This window comes from Vicugna pacos, chromosome X (genome assembly GCF_048564905.1).
Source record: "Vicugna pacos chromosome X, VicPac4, whole genome shotgun sequence".
Classification (NCBI taxonomy): domain Eukaryota; kingdom Metazoa; phylum Chordata; class Mammalia; order Artiodactyla; family Camelidae; genus Vicugna; species Vicugna pacos.
In genome coordinates, this window is record NC_133023.1 from 79,505,701 (window position 1) to 79,528,316 (window position 22,616).

The window sequence follows — 22,616 nt, forward strand, 5'->3', positions numbered from 1 at the left end:
CATCCCTGGCTCTAAGGGGTTCGAATCCTCAGAAATGTCTGCCAAATAAAACATAACTCTCAACTTTTAGGCTGTGCATTTATTTCAGTCGACATTGTTAATTCTCCTCACTATTCCATAATGGCCTTCTCATCTTTCCTCTTACTTTCCCTTTAAATAACAAAGCATCATTTCCCCTATCCTCCCATTAACTCCTTCTGTTGACCTCTTTCTGAGAAACTACCATTTTTGTCAGTGCAAGGAGCTGACAAAGAGCCTTCCCTCAAGAATTTAGACAAAAGGGAAACAAGAGTACCTACTAAGAAACTCTTAGGCTTCAAAATCAACATACAATGGACTAAAAGGATTGTAAATTCATTTTAAAGCCTGACTGTTCCAAGACTTGAAAGACCAGATTGTAACCTGCTTGAATTATATCCAAAGAAAGAATAGAGCTGGCCAACCACTGAGGATTTAGAATAAGGAGACTCACAAAGGCATATTTGGCAGTGTCCATATCCAAGCACTACCCAGGGATTAGAGAATCTTACGCTTATAAACATCAAATTTTCTGGTCTCATTGCCAAATTCATCCTTATCAAGAGGATGGAAGCAGGACAGGTAGCACTGGCAAGTCGTTAAGATTATGGGCTTTAGAGTTAAAACAGACTTGGGTCCACATGCTGGCTCTGCCATTCACCATCACTTTAACCTTGGGCAAGAGATTGGAGAATTTTCATCTCTAAAATAGGGATAAAAATAGTACCTATGTCTCACGAGGTTTTGGAGAGGATCAAATGAGATAAAGCAAGCAAAGCATCTGGCACAATGTCTAGCACATAGCCAGCACTCAATACATAGTAGCTATAATTATTCTGATCTCCAAAAACAATCCATCCCTACCATGAGCTTCATCAGCAAGAGCTCATATTAAACTTTCAATTCATCTAACTTCACTTGTTCTATTTCCATGCTTGCATAGTAACACTCTAATATGTCCAACTGCCTACAAGGAGAGAATACTTAAAAAACACTCAAGGCTCAGTTTCCTCCTCTGTCACAGAGGGATTACAACAGTACTATCTCCTAGGGTGGATGTGAGGATTAAATGTTTGAAGCACTGAGTTCAGTGTCTGGCACACTGTAAGGAATAAAATGAGTTACTGATAGCATCATCCTTCTTGGATGCCCTTTCTGTTCTCCTCTCACTGCAAATTCCATCCAGGCCCATAGCAAGTTCTATTTCCTCCACAAAGCCTCCTCCAATAACTCCAACATAACACCTCTTGTTTTTCCAATGGCCTGTACAACTCATTAGGTACATAGATTTTACTTAATTTGGGATATTAAATGGGTCCCTGCTGCTGCACACAGTGTTGTAATAGATTGAGAACTAGGATCTGATCGATTGTTCCTCACTGGTGAGTCACTGAACAAAGTCCAAAGTCGTTTGTAGGGTAACTGAGGCCCTCAACATTATGGTCCTTAGCGACCTCAGCTGTTTTGCCAGTTTTTATTTTCCACTGTGGCCTCAGGTTTTCACCATGAACCTCAGTTTCTACATTCTAAAATGGAAAAGAATAATAGTACTTGCCTCCAATATCATAAACTCACCTGTTGTTTCTATGCAGATAACAGATGTTTTCTGGGTATTTCCATCTGGATGTCATACAGGTATCTCAGACCTAACATGCCTAAATCTGAACTTGCCATCTTCTTTTCCTAACCTCTTCCCTGGCTAACTGCTCCCTCAAAAAATTCGAGAGAAGGGACAGCTCCTCCAACAGTAGAATTCCAACTGATAAAGGCAGAAGGCAGGGCGGGGGGAATAAACACTAGGCAAACATTGCAGCGATAACTGATGCAAGCAAGAACCACTGATAGATGCTGATTAGTAATGAAAGATTATCATTTTTGCACAGGAAATATTTGTTGATTACAAAGGAAGAATAGCAACTTTATGGTAGAGGAATCTGGGAGACACTACCTTAGCCAAGTGACCAAGGTTAACATCACCAGTAATAACACATAGCTTCATATACCCCCTGATATGATGTACCAAGAAGGGGACAATATCACTTCTGTGGTATTTTTGCCCAAATTACCCAAATCTAATAATGAAAACAGATAAGTCCAAATAAGTCCAAATAAGGAACATTTTACAAAGTAACTGACCAGGACTCTTCAATACTGACAAGGTAATGAAAGAGACTGAGGAACTGTCATGGATGGAGGAGACTAAGAAGATGTAAGAACCAAGTACAATGTGGGATCTTGGATTGGGTCCTGGAACAAAGGACATTTGTAGAAAACCTGGTGAAATCAGAATAAAGTCTACAGTTGAATTCAAGCATCAATGCTCATTTCTCAGTTTAAAGAATTTTAACAAGAAAAAAAAGGAATTTTAACATGTTTATACAAGATGTTAACATTAGGGGAAGTTGAAGAAAGGATATACAGAAATTCTCTGTAAAATCTTTACAACTTTTCTGTAAATCAAAAATCATTTTAAAATACAAAGTTTAAAAAAAAAAGTATTGTTACCCAATCCATTAGCCTATCTTCAAACCTTAGAGCTGCTATCTTTGATGCCTCCCCTCTTTCTTAGCCCCCACATGCAGTCCCCAAGTCCTGTCATCTTGACACTTTAACCTTTTCAGTATATCTCAAATCCATCCTCATGATCTTTTCCTAATTCAGTTCCTCTCATTTTCTTAAACTACTTAAGATCAGTTTCCTATCTGATCCTCAAGACTACAATGCCTCCCCTTCTTCATTTTAGTTCATACAGTACTGCCAGGTTCCTATTCTTAAAACAGAGCCCTGATCATGTTATACTGCTCCTTAAATATCCCAGATGATAGATTCAACACAATCTCTATCAGAATCTCGGCTGATGTCTTTATACAAACCGACAAGTTAATTCTAAAATTGATATGGAATTGCAAAGTACCCCAAGTAGCCAGAACAATCTTGAAAAGAAGAGTAAGTAGGAAGGCCGACACCACCTGATTTCAAAACTTACTATAAAGCAACAGTAATAAAGACACTGTGGTACTGGCATGAGGATAGACATATAGGCTAATGAATAGAATTGAAAAGTCTAAAAATTGACACTCACAACTGATTTTCAACAAGGGTGCTGAGACCATTCAATGGGGAAAGAGTCTCTCCAACAAATGGTGCTGGGAAAACTGGATTTCCATATGTATAAGAATGAAGTCCGGACCCCTACCTCACAACCATATACAGAAATTAACTCAAAATCAATCAAAGACCTAAATGTAAAAGCAAAAACTATAAAACTCTTAAAAGTAAATATAATGGTAAATCTTCATGATCTCGATTTAGCAATAGATTCTTAGATGTGACACCAAAAGCACGAACAACAAAAGATATAGGTAAACTGGATACAGGTAAACTGGACTTCATGAAAATTAAGGTATTTTGTGTTTCAAAGCATATTATCACGAAAGTAAAAATGACAGCCTAAAGAATAGAAGAAAATTTTTGCAAATCTTATCTCTGATAAGGGTCTATTATGCAGAATATATAAATAGCTCTCAAAGCTCAACAATAAAAAGAAATTATCAAGTTAAAAAGTGGGCTAAGGATTCGAATAGACATTTTTTTCCAAAGACACACAAATGGCCAATATGCACATGAAAAGGTATTCAATATCATTAGTCATCAGGGAAATGCAAATCAAATCTACAATTAGATACCACTTCACACCCACAAGTAAGACTAAAATAAAAAAGACAATCACAAGTGTTCATGATGATGTGGAGAAATTGGAAAACTCATACACTGCGTCGGGATGTAAAATGGTGCTGCAATATTGAAAACAGTTTGGCAGTTAATCAAATGGATAAACAAAGACCAAGCAATTCCACTACTATGTATATATCCAAGAGAAATGTTCACATAAAAACTTACACATGGATATAAGGATAGATATAAGGATGTCCAAATACTCATCAATGAAAGAATGGATAAACAAAATGTGGTATACCCATCCAATGGAATATTACTTGGCCACAAAAGGAGTGAAGTTCTCATACATGCTGCAACTTGGATGAACCTTAAAAATATTATACAGGTGAAAGAAGCCAGTCAAAACAAACCATATATTATATGACTCCATCTCTGAAATGTCCCCAGTACGCAAATCTATAGAAGCAGAAAGCAGATTAGTTGTTGCTTACAGCTAGGGGGGTGGGGGAAGGACAGGTAGGAGAGTGATAGCTAAATGGTATGGAGCTTCTTTTTGAGGTGATGAAAAGGTTCTAAATTGACTGTGGTAATGGCTGTACATGCCTGTGAATATACTAAAAACCACTGATTGAACACTTTAAATGGGTGAAATGTACAGTAAATGAATTATATCTCAAAAAACTATTTTTTAAAAACAAACTTCATATGGCTTTTTATTGTCTGTTGAATAAAGTTCAAAATCCTTAATTTGGTATCCAAGTCTCTCCCCTCCATCATCATTTCACACCCCCTACACACCAGCATTATCACTCACTACCCTTTCTCACATGCTATCGAACCAAAATGAATTATTTACCATTACCCAGATGCCTCATGTAGTTTTCCATCTTTGTCTTTCCTCTTGCTGTTCTTTTCCCCTGGATCCTCACAACTCACCTTTACATGTTGATACACTGCTTCTCTTATAAGGCCCAGTTTAAATACTCCCTCCTTACCCTTCCTTATTCTTCAACCCTCATATACTAGGCCCTCAAAAACTTATTTACTGGGGGCAGTGTATAGCTCAAGTGGCAGAGTGCATGCTTAGCATGCATGAGGTTCTGGATTCATTCCCCAGTACCTCCTCTAAAAATAAAAAAGCCCTCATTATCTCTCCCATCCCCCACCAAAATAAAACAATTAAATAAAACAATAATAAATAAATTAAATATTTTTTAAAACTTATTTACTGAAAGAATAAGGGTAAGTAGTCCTCCCACTGCCAGAGGATAATCCTCTTAAAGCTACAACTGTACTTATCACTTCCTTTCCTAGTTAGACAGATGCTCACAGCTTCAGCCCCCTTACTAAGCCCCTGAGAACGGTTCCAAACTGTTACTCTCTACCTCTCCCCAAACCCGGCTCTTGATGAAGAAAACCAACATTACATTATGTCAGGGCCACCGAGTATAGCTGTGTAGGTTGTGCACTGCACAACCCTAGTGGCGCCATTCAATTACAGTCTATGTGAATGGCACCCTCTCCTAGGGTTGTGCAGTGCATAGCCATTCGTGGCAGCCCTGCTTGGAAACATCAGAATTTGTGAACAAAGCCCAAAAGTATATTCAATGAGAAGAAATAACTCTAACTATACTGCTGTTGAGAAGTGGGTATTTTCCAAATCTTAAGAAGATTAAAGAGAAACTTAGGAGAATAACATGGCCACAGCACATGCACAGTTTTTGCATGGAATTAGAAAACAGAAACATCCAAGAGAAAAATTGTCACTGATGTTTTTCCAGCAGTGGAGAGAGAAAAGGATACATGTTCTTGTCAATAAAAAGGTGTGATGTACCTACATATGAGATGGGAGGGAAGTGGGCAGGGCACAACCATTAAAAGAATAACACAGCTACTGAGGATAGGACACAAACAGGTCAGAACCAACTAGGCCCAAGATGGCAGAAGATTTGACTTCCAGTAGACCTTGAGCCTCATTATACTCTTATTACTGTAAAATAAGCCTTGCAGATAAGAAGTACCTATCATGCACCAATGCCATGACACTACTAATCAGACTAAATAAGGACAAAACTCCCTCACTGCCTTGGGAAGGTGGAGCTAGGATGAAAATCAGGAAATACAACCCCAAACCCCTCCCTCCCCAATAAATATTCTGCCCATTCATTTCTACACCCTATGTAACCAGCTTGCCAAAGAAATTGAGCACAGCTACTCACCTGAGTCTGCCCACTCTCCCCTTGAGTGTCTTATCACTTAATAAATCCTCACTTTACTTTCTTGACCTCCATGTTTCAGCTCTGAATTCTTTCTGTGAGGAGACAAAAACGTACTCTCTGGTAACACATGGTCTCCTCTCACATAAGACCCTTCAATTCCATTCAGTTCTGATTTTAGGTTATCAAATATGCCCCTGTTTAATTTGGCTTCAGGAATCTCGCTATCAGGAAGGGTATGACCTGGCTGATAGACACAAGTGTTATGTGTCTATACAGATCTCTCTCCCCTCATCAATTCATTCATTTGACTTGTGGTTTATCAAGCAGTCTTTTGCAAGGTTGGGGAGTGTGAAACCAACATCCCTAGGCAAGCTAATTAGACTCTGAATCCACCAACCAAACTGCAGAGTTAGGATCCATGTCATCTCCACCAAGGCACAGACACCCTCTAAATCCCAGTCAGAGCAGCCAGCAACAAGCCCCCCTCTGACGACCACATCTAAACCACAAGCAGCAATGCAGGACACCAACAGGGAGCCAGAAAGGGCTGGACAGATTGGCTGTGAAAACAGGTGAGCAGAGTCCAAGTATGACAGATGTTGGATTTGTTCCTTCTTTTCTCCTCACTCCAGTTCAGTTCAGCCTCTCACTTTCCTATTTGCTCTACCTGGCATATTTCACTCCACTTCTTCTACCTCCTCCAGAGGGTTCCTGGATAACTCCTCCCCACCCCCCAGTTTGATCACTCCTTTTGTGAATGCCACTTGTACATACTGGTACTATACACGTCTCTCTCCACTAGTCTCCTACTGTTGTAAATAATAATAGTAGTAGTGATGGTGGTGGTGGTGGTGATGATGATGATGATGATGATGATGATGATGATGATGATGATGATGATGATGATGATGGCAGCAACTGTTCTTTATTGAGTTCTTCACTATGTGCCTGGTACTATATTTGTGTATTCCTCATAGTAACCCTATGAAGTAAGTGCTATTCTCCACCCCACCTCACTGCCATTTACATATGAGGAAACTGAGCAAAGGAAAGGTCAAATAACTTGCCTAATGTCATACCACTCAGTAAATAAAAGAGTCAGGCCTTGAACCTAAAACTGTCTGATTCCAAGGACCACGTTTGTAGCCAAAACTACCTTTTGTCTCCCTCATTTGTCTTCTGAGGAGTTTCCTCTGCCTCCACTCTCTGCAGTGCCTAACAAAGTGTCAGACACAGAGAAGTTCCCTAAGAGACATGTGCCAGTGTGACTTGGCTTCTTGGCCAGAGCCCAGCCCAAGAGGCAAGCTGGAAGAGAAGGGAAGAGGGGTGGTGAGGACAGAGAGGCTTGACCTTTCGGGGAGCCTTGGAAGCCCTCCTCCTCTGATCCATTTAAGATAGGCTCACACTGCCCACCTTGACCTCAATCCCAGAAAAATATTTAGAACAGGGTGACCTGGTTGTCTTAAAACTCTTCCAGACAACTCCAAAGGAACAGAGCCCAGGCCAACCTGTGAGACAGATGGATGGTATCCAACTCCTGCAAGAACCAACTGTGTCAGGGTCACAGCCACATGAGCCAGCAAATGTTTGCAGAGCTCTGCCACTGGGAAGCTATGCAAGTATGGTCAAGGATTGGGGCACTAGAGGCAAACAAGAGTATTTTTAAGGAAGGGAGGTTTTATATATATATCTCATTAAGCCTCAGTTTCCTCATCTCTAGCAATGGGAATAAAAACACCTACCCCTTTAAGGGTTGCTAAGTTATAAAATGAGAATGTAATAAAAAGTACCTATCATCTAGTGCCTGCATCAGTTTGTCCTTGCTGGGGTTCTGGGCACACACAGAGATACAGGACACAGATCATGTCTGCAAGTTCACAATCCATTTGACAAAGGTCTTCTGGTCTAGATTATTGCCAGCACTCTGTCAACCAGTTATAAAGCTGGCTGGTAGATGACCCTAACTCTCAACAGGCCATTTTGTCAGATGAGAATTATGGCAGGAAAGAAGAAAACTACTGGCAAGAATAATGGTTGGTGTTTATGTCTTTGCTTCTAATTTCCCATCCACATCTCATATTAGGAAACTGGGGACAAAAAAACAGCAGATTAGGGGTCACGGGTTGGAGGGAATTATACATGCCGTTCTAGTCCTTTCATATTAGCTTGAGTTTTTATATCACAACCAATCAAACATAAAATCTGAAGGAAAAACATGTTTATGGTGGTTACCTCTGAGACACAGACTTCGAGGGGACTCTGCTACATGTCATATTCTTGTAATGTTTCGGGTTTGGACCATAGGCGTTGTATTGCCTTAATGTTAGAAAAACACAATTAAAAAGGGAATGTCACAAAGAATAAAAATATGGCACCCAACTCTGCTAACCTCCTGGAGTACAGAAGGGAGTCAGCTAGAAGTCAGAACAGGTTCAAAAACCCGGAAAGCTCTGTCCGAACAGTACTAGGGAAAGTGAAATTGCTGTGCCTCCCCACAGATAAGCTCCTTCTTCAGGCAACTGGAAAGATTTATTTTAATCCCCAAGACTGCCTCAAGCCACTGTTATGGCCCAGACACCAAGCCAGCTGGATAATTGGATATTTTTTTTTGAAGGGAAGGCGCCACTCTTTTGTATGTGACAGTAATGACAGGACAGTCACAGTGAGACTCTTTAACTCCTCAAGCTTTACTGATCGTTACATCTTCTAGGCAGGAAAAACTAAGGTACAGAAAAGTTGATCCTATTTCCTCACATATCTCAAAGAGCCCAGAACCCAGCTGTTTGGCTTTGCTATTAAAACTCAATGGTTCTAAATGCTGAATGCACACTAGAATCACCTAGGCAGTTAATTTAAAATAAAATCCCAATTCCTGGGGCCCATTTCTCAAGATCCCAACTTAACTGGTCAGGTGTGGGACATGGGAAGCAGTATTTTAGAGCATCCCAGGTGATTTCAAGGTATAGCCAGGTTCACGAACCCCAGCTCTACCCACTGCTGAGTACCCCAGTGTTCTTGGAGAACTCTCAGTCACTATTTTTTAAATTCTTCTTTAAGCAGTATACTCCCCTCAAAAAAAAAAAAAGGCAGACCAAAGAAGTCTGTAACCTAGACAATAAGCTGGGAGCACAAAGAGATAGGACTTCTGTGACTTGCAACCAAAGGAAGGTGAAGACAAAAAGTGGACACCTAAGAATGGACCAGAAACAAGAGAACAAAAAGCTTGGCATCTGAGCACCTGCCCGAACATCAGGGCATCAAACTCCTGCTTCATCTTCCGGCCTGGGTACCTTGACACTCCTGCCCTCCAGATGGAAAGCAACCCTGAATTAGCAAAGTAAACTCTTAAAAACACACTTTCTTCTTAACTGAACTTCTGAGAAAAAATAGGGATGTCTGTTTTTACAGAGGTCATGGACCAAGTTTTTCCCCCTGCGGCCTTCTCTCGCTTCCCTACCTGCGTCTGCCCCTGTGTCTCAAAGCAGAATAACAATGAAACATGAAATCAGCATGGGCTTGGAGTTTTGGAAAGCACTCTTCCTCTGCTCTTCCTCCGTCTGTGCTCTGACCCTAGAGCTTGGGTTTTGTTCCCAGCGAGGGAAGCACTGAGATGGATGAAAGGGCTGGGGACGCATGGAGTTGGCCTTTTGTTCCCTTTCTACAGTCAGGGGCTATTCTGGAAAGCAGCATCAAAAGAAAACTTCAGCCTGGGATGAGCTGAAATTGGACAAAATGTGATGAGGCATAAATGTGAAAAAAAAGAAAAAAAAAGAAAAGAAAAAAAGGGAAAAGGAGCCTTTCTTTACCAGAAGGGGCTCTTTTCTGAAAACTGCCTCAAATTATAACACTTTCCACATTTGGTTCCCTCCAGGAAGCTTTGCATTGTTACCTAGAACCCAAACGCTTTCTGTCATATTATGAGGAATTGAGGTAGATGCGAATGGCCCAGAATTTGGTGGCGCGTGGCTTCAGGAATAGCTGTTCTAGGCTCATTCTGTTTCCTTCAGTCCAGACAGACAGACAGACAGATGAGAGTTTATTCAGAGTGACCTTAAAGAAGACGCACAGCAGCAACACTGCGATGGACTAAAAAACATTGGTGGTTTGAGGGCACACAAAGCTGTCCATTATCTTTTCTTAAAGGGGCACAATGAATGCTGCTTTCCTTTCTTACTCATGATGACATTGGCCCACCAGTCTCCAAGGACTCTAGGTGGCCCAGTGGAAGGAGGCTTGGCTCTCGTAAGCCTTTGAGGTTGGCTTTGGGACTTTCAATCTTTTTAATTAGCCACCTGCTGGCTTGTCTTCTTACCGGCAGGGAGAAGTACCCAGCCTGATGTGGGACTCCTGGAGTGTGTTGTACAGGAAGGCAGATGAGAAATGAGCTATGCCGTCCTCTCCAGCCAACCACATCCCTTCCACAAGAATCCAACCTGGAAAAGCCCTGCTTTCCTTGCAACTTCCTCTCCAGGGGCCAACAGATGGGCCTTTTTCTCCTAAATGCCTTTGAACTTTACTTAGGTGACCCACTAGGCTGTGTCCTTTAATTCAGTCCTATGGCATTCTCTTCTGAGCAGAAGAAACCCGTAAGAATCATGACCAGAAGTGCAAATAACATTAAACAACAGGTATTTAAGGTCCCTGGGTAATTTTTAATAGCTGAGGCAGGGCCTCAAACCAAATGGCCTTGAAGGGCCCTCCTAGCTCTACAGGGGCTCCTTAAAACTAATAATAGTAACTAACAACAACCATCACCTCATTTATCAAACCACATGCTTACCAATCAAATGCTTGATGGTATAAAAAATTTTCTAAATGGTATTATCACACCAGCAGAGTGATTTCAGCAAATTGCATAATCAAGAAATACCCACTGAGCACTCAGTCATGTTCTATACTCTCTGCAGATGTGGAATCCTAGAGTAATGAAGAGCCATCTGTTATGTCTCAATTCTGTAAGCAGTGCCTTGGGTGAGCCGTACTCCCTGAGCTTTACCCCAGGCCCCGCATTAATGAGCCAAACCCAAATTACAGAATGTACTTTTTGCATTGCTTCATCCTCCTGTTTACCCTAATCTATTTGCTAATAGTGACCCTGATCAAATGATTTGAGACCCTCAGATTTCCACAGAAGGATGAGTTGTTCCAATGCATGCAGACTTTATTTACAGAACATACAGCTCTGGAAGAAGATACAATGGCCTGGGAATCAGAAGCCTTAGGTTTAAATTCCAGAATACCTGCTAACTAAAGTATGGACCTGGGCAAAAACCCTGCCCTCTCTAAACCTCAAAGTCCACATCTGAAAAAAGAGAGTTGGACCAGATTTGTGCTTCTCAGACCGGTTTAGCAGCCTACGAGTATGTCTCACCAGGCAAGAGAGGTGAGGCAAGGGATTTATTACGGAATAAAAGTTAAGAGCACTGAAGTTTGCAAATTATCTACATATCTTTTCATCTGTATCTTATCCCTCTGATAGTCTACCCTTTCTCACATGCAAAACACTTTTATATGCTTTCTTGAGTCAGAGAGCAGAGGTGAGTTATAGATACAGCAGTTGGGAATTCTACATGACCCAAATATTATCTTCTTATTGATGCAGCCCTCAACTTAGTCTCCTGAGCACACAAAGACCATCATGTGTATAGCAGCTACAAGAAGGTTGACAACCCCTGGACTAAATCATTCGTGCACTTGCCATATTATTAAGAACTTTGCCTTGATATTATAGCGTGCCAGGGGAAACCTGTAAGAAGTAATGCTGGAAGGGAGAGCAGAAGCCAGCACTCAAGGTCTAGGAAGCCACATGAGGGAGTATGAAATGTTCCCTCCGACAATAAATCCCCATGATTCTGCTCAGAGAGTGAAACTCGGATGTGTGCAGAGGATCCCAGGTCTGAAACTCTGGTGCTTTTTCCCATAAAAACACTGTTAGGGATCCTGGTTAGGGGCCGAGGGACTGTACTTCCATTCCATTTCAGATCAAATAGGCTTTTGCTGGCTGGTCTGGTAACCGGACCCCCAAGAATACTGTATCCATGGGAAAATGCAATCTGAATTCTAAACAGACTTCCGAAGAAACTTTTGGAACAAAACCCATTCAACAGTTGTTGGGGAATGCCTGGAAAGCAATGAAACACAGGACCTTGCTTTCCTCCATGGAGCCAGTGTTTGAAAAAAAAGACTGAACACTGCAATCACTATCTTAAAATAAACACAATATTCTCATTTTGATTAGTAGGATTATACCTACGTGCAAGCACTTAGTGGCATCATGGAATGTCTATTTATATATTTAAATTACCACAAAACCCCAAATATGTTGGAGATGACCAGCTATTTTTCACTCTAAATAAAGACAATGCAGAAATGGGGAAGAGGGTGGTCTCTTTAGAAGGAAACATGGATGCAAACCAAATCTGTAACTTATACACAATTTTCCTGTGTCCCTGCCCAATCAACTCCCAATTATTCAGGCAGCAATTCAACAAATATTTGAATGCTAAGTGCCATCTAAGTTTGCATGCTAGTGTCTCCATTTTCCTTCATTTCCCTTTCGATAGAAAATCCCTATATGCTTGCTCTTGAAAAAACACCCCACTTTCCCCACCTACTCACTTGGCCTACTAACAGTGAGGGATAATGGAAGTGTTGGTAATTTCCCAGAACTACACTCCAAATCCCCTCAGGTCCTTTTACATACAGAGTAGTCACTCTCAAAGTTCAATGTGTATACAGATCACCTAGAAAGGGGTGGGTTAAAATTCATTTTCACAGGTCAATTCCCTTTCCCCTTATCTGGACTCAATAGGGCTGGGGTAGGGCTCAGGAATCAGCAATTTTCATAGGCACCCAAGGTGACTGATGCAAACGGCTTAAGAACCAAACTTTAGAAATTGCACGGCAGATATTTTAGCTAGCTTGAGTCCCCAACCCTGAACTGAGAATAACCATTTGCCAATCAGAAAGCTGGGCAATCTGATGTGAGACACTGACAGAAGGTAAAATCGACGCGAGAGAAAAGACAGCATCCTAGTCAACTTGCCCCCAACTGTATTTTAGTTTTTAAAAATTCCATATTTTCACTTTAATCCAAGCAGATGGCAGTGCCTTTCCAGCAATCTCCTACTGGCACCAGAAAAGGAACTCCACAGAGACCATTTAGAAGGAAGGTATAAAAGTGGGAGAAGAAACAATGTTAATTTGCTTGGCCCTGCCTCAACTTTTTTTCAGCCTCCTTACCTCTCCTGATGGTTGGTTTCCATTTCTGGAACTCAGTGCTGCTTTGGCAGAGAACAGAGGCCAAGCTGGGGAGGTCTTTTCATTACTCACATTAATGTTTTCCTCTGTTACATGAATAATCAAGAGTTGACTGGAAAGAGGAATAAATGAAAGGCAAATATTCTACTGAGAGGTTAAATAGGATAAAGAAGGCCCCCTGTTGGTTGAGAGCTGTGAGGTGGCAAGTGAACAGTCAGAATCCCTGCCTCTTTTCATTCTCACTGTTTGCCAGGAACACAGATTTAAAGCCCATAATGTCAGCACTAAGCTTACGAGAAATAATCAGGTATCTGTGTTTTTCTATAACACTCAGAAGAGTCTTCAGCACTTAACGTTAACCCTAAATGTTAACCAACCATTGTTGATTCAGCCCCAAAGTCTACAACTGTAGACCTAGATCTGGTCTGACAATTTATTTTATTATGGTAAGAACATTTAACATTAATTAGTTCTATCCTCTTAAATTTAGAAGTGTGCAATACACTATTGTTAACTACAGGTAACGTCATGTAGCAGATTTCTAGAACGTGTTCATCTTACGTAATTGAAATTTTCTGCTCATTGATTAGAAATTTCCCAGCCCCTGGTAACCCTTTCTTCCCAGCTTCTAGTAACCATCTTCTACTCTGATTCTATATATTTGACTATTTAAATACCTCATAGAACTGGAAGCATGTAGTATTTGTCCTTCTGGGACTGCCTTATTTCATTTACCATAATATCCTCAAGGTGCATCCATGTCATAGCATATGACAGGATTTCTTCCTTATTAAGACTGAATAATATTCCATCGTGCATATATATTTTTTCTTTATCCACTCAACCATCAGTGGATGATATCTGGATCATTTCTACACCTTGGCTATTGTGAATAGTGCTGCAATGAACTCTGGAGTGCTAATACCTCTTTGAGATCCTGATTCCAATTCTTTCGGCTAAATACCCAGAAGTGGAATTGCTGGATCATATGGCAGTTCTATTTTTGAGGAATCTCCGTACTGTTTTCCATAGCAGCTGTACCATTTTGCATTCCCATCAGCAGTGTACAAGGGTTCCAATTTCTCTACATCCTCACTAACACTTATCTCTTTTTTTTTTCTTGCTATTATTAAAAAAATTGAAACACAAATGTTGGTCTGACAAATTTTTTTTGAAAGAAAAGTCCTAATCAAGATGACTCAATAAAAGAGCGGTTTAGGGTAAGAAAAACAGGTATCCCATGAGAATCCTGGTGCAGGATAAAGCTCAGCCTCAGGAGAACTAGAGGGTGGTTCTGGGTTCAAAGCGATCATGAGGAATGGCTAACTCTGTCTCTCAGGACATCTCTACTCCACTCTTACCAGCTTCCTGTTTCCTCATGGCTCCTGTCTCCTCGTAGCGCTGCTTGGACTTGGCCTGACATGACTGCTCCCCTCCCCAGCATCTTTTGGCTCTTGTCCCGGCTGCAAACTGTCTTGTTTAGTCTCTCAGCTTCCCAATTCTAATTTCCTAAGAGAGGAATATGCATGGCCCAGCTCATCTTATCAAGCCCAAATCACTTTCCAGGTGATCAGTGGGCTGTTTTGAGGACGGATGGACACTCTCAGTCCCATCAATTTAAGCCAAGGAGGTAGGGTCGCTGGCACAGTTCATGGCTACTGCCCTAGCACAGCTGGCGTGGAGTGGTTTGCCTTTGAAGGAGATATGGACCAGAAGGCACGGTACAATATATATACACAAGCCTGATGCTTAGCATGTAATCTGAAAGATAATGATACATCCAATTAGGAGCTTCAAGCACCCATAGTCTTACCTTCTTAATTAAGAAAACAGATAGCATCCAACCCCAACACAGACCTCTCAGCCCCCCACCCCTAATAAACTAATTTGTTTCAACTGGGGAAAGAATGCAAATGTTAATTATGTTGTATCACAGGGAAAAACAGCAAGCTGGCAGCTCCCTACGGTAAAGAGGAAAGGAGAAGAAAGCACGAGACAGGCAAATCTTGACAGCGGATACCAGTGGCCTTTAAGCCCATCTCTCTTGACAGGCCTTTAGTTGGCTTTCTTTACACCCTACGATCATCTTATCTTCCTCAAAGTTTCTCCAAGTGGCATGTGAGGTCAGTGTTCAATGTTAACTAGAACAAGCAAGCAGCATCACAAACCGACAGATGGCAATTGAGAGCTTATCATTCTTAGATTATTTCATTCCCTGGGGTGATACACGCCGGACAGTAAAGCATTCTATTTTGACAGCCCCCTAATAACGGCTGTCAGACACTTCTATTACTTCAAGCCTAAACCTTCCCCTCCATAACCTTCTTTCCTCCCATCAATTCCCAGTTGCAACAATCAGAGATGCCATGCCTGCTAAAGTCAGTAGGAATTTTGCTAGTGGTGAGCATCTGGATGGAGGAAAACACAAAAACACTGACAACTATTAAGAATACTGGAGAAACAACAGATCACAAAACAAAAATCTGGTGGTAGCCATCTAGTAAAATGAGCAACAGATGAAGAGAAATTAAAAGGTTGTGCTGCCTTGAAAACAATGTTTCTCAAATTCAGAGCAGGTCCTACTGGAGTTGAAAAAAGAAGTTTCAAATAGGGTTTCAAAGACCAGAGCTGCGAAGCCCTAAAGACTTGTGAAAGAATTTAATATGTAGTCTTATCTCACAATTATCCCTGAATGGCTTAGTTTATTGAAGAGTTTTCCTGCAACACACTTAACAACATTCATTGATTTGCATCTTATCACTCCAGGTAGGCGAGTTACAGTAGCTCTGAGGGAGGGAGCAGACAGAATGGTGCTGTTATTGGTACCCAAAGGCATTTATCAATCTTTTTGTCCCCTGAACCACCTATTATCCTTTCTTCAAAACAGTCCCTCAAAATCCCTTACACTTCTTTCTCACCAGACATACTATGTAGCTGTTAAAAGGAGTGAACAGTGCTACATGCACTGGCATCCAACTCTACTGTCTGACGAGAAAAGTTTCAGATTGTAGGGAATCATCCCAGTTTCATTTAAAAAAAAAGGAAAGAGAAATATAAAAGATCTAAAAGAATAAATGCTAGCTGTTAATAATGATTATCTCTGGTAGATGCGATGATGGAGGGTTTTTACTATTTTTTCCATTTCTGACTTCCTTAAATTTTTCTTACAAAACGTGGGTTTTGGTTTTTTTTTACAATCAGGAAATGGATATTTTTAACCCTCTACAGTTCATTGATAGGTAGTATCAACATGGCTTTGGTTTTCACTTCTCATTTGTAGGTTTTGGAGAGGCTAGAGGGGAAAGAGTAACATGGAAGGGTCTCTGAGGTTAGAAGAAAGTCATTCATTGTGTGTATGGGAGTTGACACTTAGTAAAGCTCATGAATGGGACAGAAGGCAGCGTGGCACAGAGGGCAAACTCAGTGGCCCTGGAGTCCAACCTCAAGTCTCAGCCTACTCCTCACTTGTTTTATTTAAGCTTCCTCCTCTGTTGACTGGTAATATGTATCAAACACCTGAACATGTCTAGCATATGATGTGCTCAGCCAGTGGTAGCTATTTTTACTTTCAGTGGGGGAGTTAAAGAGTTACTGAAAATCATTTTCATTCACTTCAGTTATGATGTCTGTAATTTAATCTAAAATACTTTCAGCCTAGACATCGTGAGGTGTATAAGTATATTCGTTTTCTACACTGTAGAGCAGTTAGTTAACATCCAGTCCTGTGCTGGACACCCAGCTGCACGGGCTAACAAGCCTTGATTCTGCGCATCCCTTCGCAACTTTGTTACTTTGGTGAGGACAAGTTGGTAGCTTGAAATGAAGTATGCAAGTTGGCAAAAACTATAAATCAGGGCTTTAAATGCTTACCAGCACACCACTGTTAACATCTGAACAACCCTAACTGAGCATACACACTCCAGGGGCAATCAGTTAGCAACTGAAATCTCTAATCAAAGAATTCAACACTCAAGAATTCAACAAACAAAAAGACAAACTACCCAATTTAAAAAATGGGCAAAGGTCTTGAACAGCTATTTCTCCAAAGAGGATATACAAATGTCCAAAGAGCACATCATTCATTATCAGGGAAATGCAACAGAAAACTACAATGAAGTGCCACTTCACACCTATTAGGATGGCTACACTTTTGAAAATGGAAAATTAGTGCTGGCAAGAATATGGAGAAATCAGAACTCTCGTACATTGCTGGTGGGAATGTAAAGGGGCTCAGCTGCTTTGTAATATTTCTGCACTTCCTTAAAAAACTAAGCATAGAATTACCATGTGACCCAGCAATTCTACTCCTAGGTATACACTCCAAAGAATTGAAAACAGAGACTAAACAAAAATACCTTTAAGTCAATGCTCACTGCAGCTTTATTCACAATAAAGGGAAATAAACCAAGTGCCTACAGATAGATGAACAAAATGGAGTGTATCCATAAAACAGATTATCATTCAGCCCTAAAAAGGAATGCCACATACTATAACATGAGTGAACCTTGAAAATACTGTACTAAGTGAAAGAAGCCAGACACAAAAGGACAAATATTGTATAATTCCACTTACATGAGGTAGCTAGACAGAAAATAGAAACAGTGGTTCCCAGGGGCTGGGGCGGGGAAAATAGGTAGTTATTGCTTAACACTTAATGGGTACAGAGCTTATATTTGGGGTGATGAAAAAGTTTTGGAAATAGATAGTACTGATGGTTGCAGAACACTGTGAACAGAATTAGCACCACTGAACTGCACACTGAAAAATAGTTAAAATGCCCAAGTTTTGTTATACGTTTTACTATAATTTTAAAAATTAATAATGTACCAAAAGTTACTGAATTGTATACTTAAAATGGGTGTAGTAATGGTATATAAATGATACCTCAATAAAGCTTTTCTCTAATCTCACGAGCAAGTCATGGGGGAATTTTGGAGGGTGATGGAAGCATTCTCTATCTTGATTATGGCGTATGCATTTGTCAAAAGTCACAGAACTCTACCCTAAAAAGGGTGTAAGAAGGAAGATATACGTTAATTTTTTTAATGAGAAAAAAAGCCACACTCAAATGCTTCAGCTATGAAATCCTTCAAATGGTTTAATTAGAACAATGGATACTAGAAATGATATTTCAATGGGGAACTTCTTGGTGTTCATTCCAGACAGGTGGATCCATTAGAAATAGTCAGGCATGCTCACCTTTGCATAAATTGGATATAAGACTCGGTTGGCCCAGCGTCCTTCACCTCTTGGGAATGACACATTAGGCTCAGGAGTCCCAACAAATCTTACGTTCAGAAACTTAATGGAGGATTTAGATGTGTGCTTTAATCAGAAAGTAAGCTGAATTCTATGGCTAGAATATTGTTGTGTGTATCTGCAGTGAACCCTTCACACAAGACAGTGGTTGCCAACAATAAGGGATGGAATGTCTCTGGGCATACAGATCAGGCTGTATGACTCTTTTGGGCCTGATTATCAATAAGTGTCTGTGTGGCAGAATTTGACCTGAATTGCTTTCACTGTAATATTCTAGCTGAGGGAGGAAACCTTTATAGCCCTCACTTACCTCTAACTACTGGAGATCAATGATACCCACCAAAATAAAATCGAGTAACTGCAGACAACCAAACTGGCTTATTAGATCAATGTGCAACAAATATTCTGGGGACTTCCGTACAATCAGCGGTGTGTCTGATCTTGACAATTTCAGTAAAATCAAAACGGAAGAAACAAAAAAATGATCTCCTTTCCCATTCAGGCTGTATGGCTAGCAGAGGTGAGGGGATGGGAACTGTTCATGTTTCGGCCTTATTTACAAGGTAATACTATTTTTTTTAACTGAAGTACAATTGACTTACAATATTGTATTAGTTTCAATGGTACAACATAGTGATTCTATATTTTTATACATCACAAAATGATCACCATGGTAAGTCTAGTTACCATCTGTCCTACAAGGTAATACTATCAAATGAATTTGTTTCTTGGAAAGATTTCCCATTTAATCCATTGCTCGCCTGGGTGTTTTATTCAAAGGGTCAAACTTTACAATATGGGTCCAGGAAAAAAGATGACATTTAGCAGTAGCACCTCTTTAAATCGAGCTGAGACTTAGGACCCAAATATCAATTTGGGGAGGGGGGGTGTCCTCTAGCCTCGGAGGCAATGTGGTTATGAGCCTGGCCAGTAGGTAACCTCAGACAATGGGTGAGCTGGGTGAGCACAGGAGGAAGGAGGTTCAGTGAAACAAGAGAAGGCAAAGACCAGCAGAAGGAAGTGAAGGCTTCATTCCATTCTTTTTCTTTCTTTTTTTAAAATCATATTACATTGTATTCTGTCATCATGAAGTCACTGTATACAACTCCTTAAAATACAGATAAAGGCTACTGGGAACCCGTATTCTAACTGAATTAGCAGAGCTGCAGCTACAGCTCTGAGGTCGTAAGTCCCTAGAGACCTAGATGAAGGGAGACCATGACATTGGTTCCAGTTCCCTGAGTATTTTATACACGGGCATCCCCAGTCATTTCACTATAAGGAGGTTGCAGCCTGCAACATTAGGCAAACTGCTTGAAGCAAACCCAATACATTAAAATCAAGATTTAACAACCAAGAAATTCACAGGCTATAATTCACATTACCAAAGGACTTTTTTCTCATTGGGTATCTGTGGAAATCCTTACCTTTGCAAGCTACCCTCTCTGCACCTGAAGTAGGAATTAACCTCTAGATTTATATATATCACAAGCAATTTTTCTCATTCTTACAAAAGACAGCAACAGAGATGAGTACATTTGAAGGAGAGAGCACTGGTAGCTCTTAGAGGGAAGTCCTCTTAACATTTAATTTCAGCGTGTATGAATATATCCCCGAGCTGGACGCCATGATCCAGTCCTGGGCCCCCTGTCAGGGCAGCAGACGGGGAAAACCCCTCAGTCTTGCTCAGGGATTTCAATCTTACTTCTACACAACCTTCACCCTCTGAGCCACCCCTGACCCATCATCTGTACCACGTGTATCACTCTCAGAAAGTCTGGCCCAGGTAGTACAGAAAATCAAAATCTAGACCCACTGAATCCCTAGAAGACAACTCTGCAGAGTTTTCTATGGAATACGGGTTCCCAGTAGCCTTGTGCTCTACACTGGAATTTGACAACATCGTAAAATGACTATAACTCAATAAAAAATGTTTAAAAAAAAGAAATGTTCAACCTCATTGAAAAGTGGGGAGGAAAAGAGCAATGAGATTAAGAAAATTCTAACAAGCGCAGGAGGGTATAGCTCAGTGGTAGAGCATGTGCTTAGCATGCATAGGGTCCTGGCTTCAATCCTCAGTACCTCCATTAAATAAATAAATAAACAAACAAACAAACCCCACCAAAAATTTTAAAAGCCCACAAAAAATAAAAACAACTAAAAATATTCTAGCAAAAAAAAAAAAAAGAGAAATTTTCAACTAGTCCCCTCAAGGAAAGAGGCAAGTGGGAACAGAAAGGGTGGGCTCCCAGGTTGTTTTTGAAGGATCAGGGAGCCATTCAAGACACACCTTTCAAGGTACCAGGACCAGAGGGCAATTCTGCCTGTGGCTAAGCAGCAGCGACCAGCCTGCCTCCCCTCACACAGGCGGTCTCTCTCTCCCACTTCCCAACTCCAAGCCTTCGGCGCTTGATGCTGCTGTGGATCTGAGCCACAGGAAGGCACACAATAACTGGAAGCTAATGCGAAAATAAATCACTTGTGTTTTCTGATGGGACTGGGTTTTGATGGAGTTGGTGAATCACTACTGCCCAGCTCTATCCAATAAAGGAGGGGCCAATAACTCACATCCTCTCCCAGTAGCTCGCATGCCCCTGGCGGAGATGACTGTGTAACAACACCACTCTCTTCCGGCTCTTGTTCTCTCATGAATGTTTAATGGCTCCCTATTACCGACTGTATCAAGTCCAAATGTCTCCTCTGGATACTCCAGCGTGTCACGCTCTGCCTCCACTGCACCAAGCTGGCACTATCTCCCTCCTCTCCCAATGCAGAGCTCCCACTGGGGGCAGTTTCCAATTTGAATCAGACTCACAGCTTCCTCTCTCTCCACAGTTCTCCCAGGATCTGGGCTGCCTTGCCAGAATTCCAAGTGGCCATCACATCAATGTTACTGTAGATTACTATAAATACTGAGCTTCTCTTAGCCATAAAAAAGGGGCTGTGCCTTTAAATAATCCATATGATCCTACACTGTCCAATATGGGCTACTACACATGGCTATTTCGATTTAAAGTGTTTCAAACTAAGCAAAATGAAAACATCAGTCCCTCAGTTGCAGTAACCACATGTCAGGGGCACAGCAGCCACATGTGGCTACTATATTGGAAAGTACAAATATAAAACATTTCCATCATCATAGAAACTTCTACCGGATAGTCAGTACTACTCTATACATGCAAGAGAGGAGTAGCCTACTGCGTGCTAAAATTGTTATTTGCCATCACTTGGATAACTTGAGGATCCAGATTTGACAAAAAGGAATGCACAGGACTTAGGGTTACAGCCCATCTCAAGTAACCAGAAAAGCATTCTTATCACTGATCCCAATCAGCTCTGGAAACATCACAGGTAATTACAACATCCCATTTTTTAAATAAAAAAGTCACATGCAGCAGACCTCAGGAACCCTTCAACAAAGCCCTGACAGACTAGTCAGCTTCAGTCCCCAGTACCTCCAATGAAAAAGAATGAAAAAAACAGGAAAATAAGCAAAAATGTTCACATTGTGGTAACAAGATTCTGGGTGATTTTTATTCTCTATACCAGGGCTCAGCAAACCATGGCCCACAAACCAAATCTGACCCACTGACTGATGTGCATATAAAGTTTTATTGGAACATAAACACACATGTCCTTTTCTATACTGTCATTGTCGGTGGCTGATTTTGTGCAGCAATGGTAGAGTTGGGCAGTAGTGACAAAGACAAAATTATTTACTATCTGGCCCTCTACATAAAAAGGTTGCTTACCCTTGTATTTTCTAAATTTTCTATAATGAGCATGTATTACCTTGCAATATTTTTCTTAAAAGGTCTATTTCCACATTGTGAAAGGCCACAAGGAACAGGCTAACAACTTCAGATTTTATTTTGTAAGTAACTGGGAGCATTAAAAGTTTCTGAGGAAGGCGAGACATGACCCGACATGATATCCACTAGTGAAACACGGAACACTAGTCATTTAAGAGGAAGAAATTTAAACTGAATGCCAGGCAAAGTCTGTGATTCTTCAACGGCTGTAACTTACTTAAAGGGGAAGGTTAACTTAAGATGTGGATTGATACTGTTTCCAAACTTCCTCCTCTGAATAAACCCCATGAGGTGGTCTCCTCCCTGCAGTAATGATCAATCAAATTTTATCCTCCAAAGAAAGGGGGAGGCCACGTGCAAGTGTGCAACT

At 40.9% G+C, this 22,616-nt stretch overlaps 1 protein-coding gene across 8 annotated transcripts in view; it reads right to left on the reverse strand.

Moving 5' to 3' along the window:
• The window catches only part of TMEM164 (transmembrane protein 164), a 148,352-nt gene that overhangs the window by 96,863 nt on the left and 28,873 nt on the right, over positions 1 to 22,616 (reverse strand). Inside the window, exon 1 of one of the 8 annotated variants that reach the window (XM_072956816.1) lies at positions 5,916 to 6,007. The exons of the other annotated variants lie outside the window; for them this stretch is intronic. The gene's annotated coding sequence lies outside the window, so the exon portion shown is untranslated. Of the gene's footprint in view, positions 1 to 5,915; positions 6,008 to 22,616 lie in introns of those variants that run through there. 8 annotated transcript variants of the gene reach the window in all.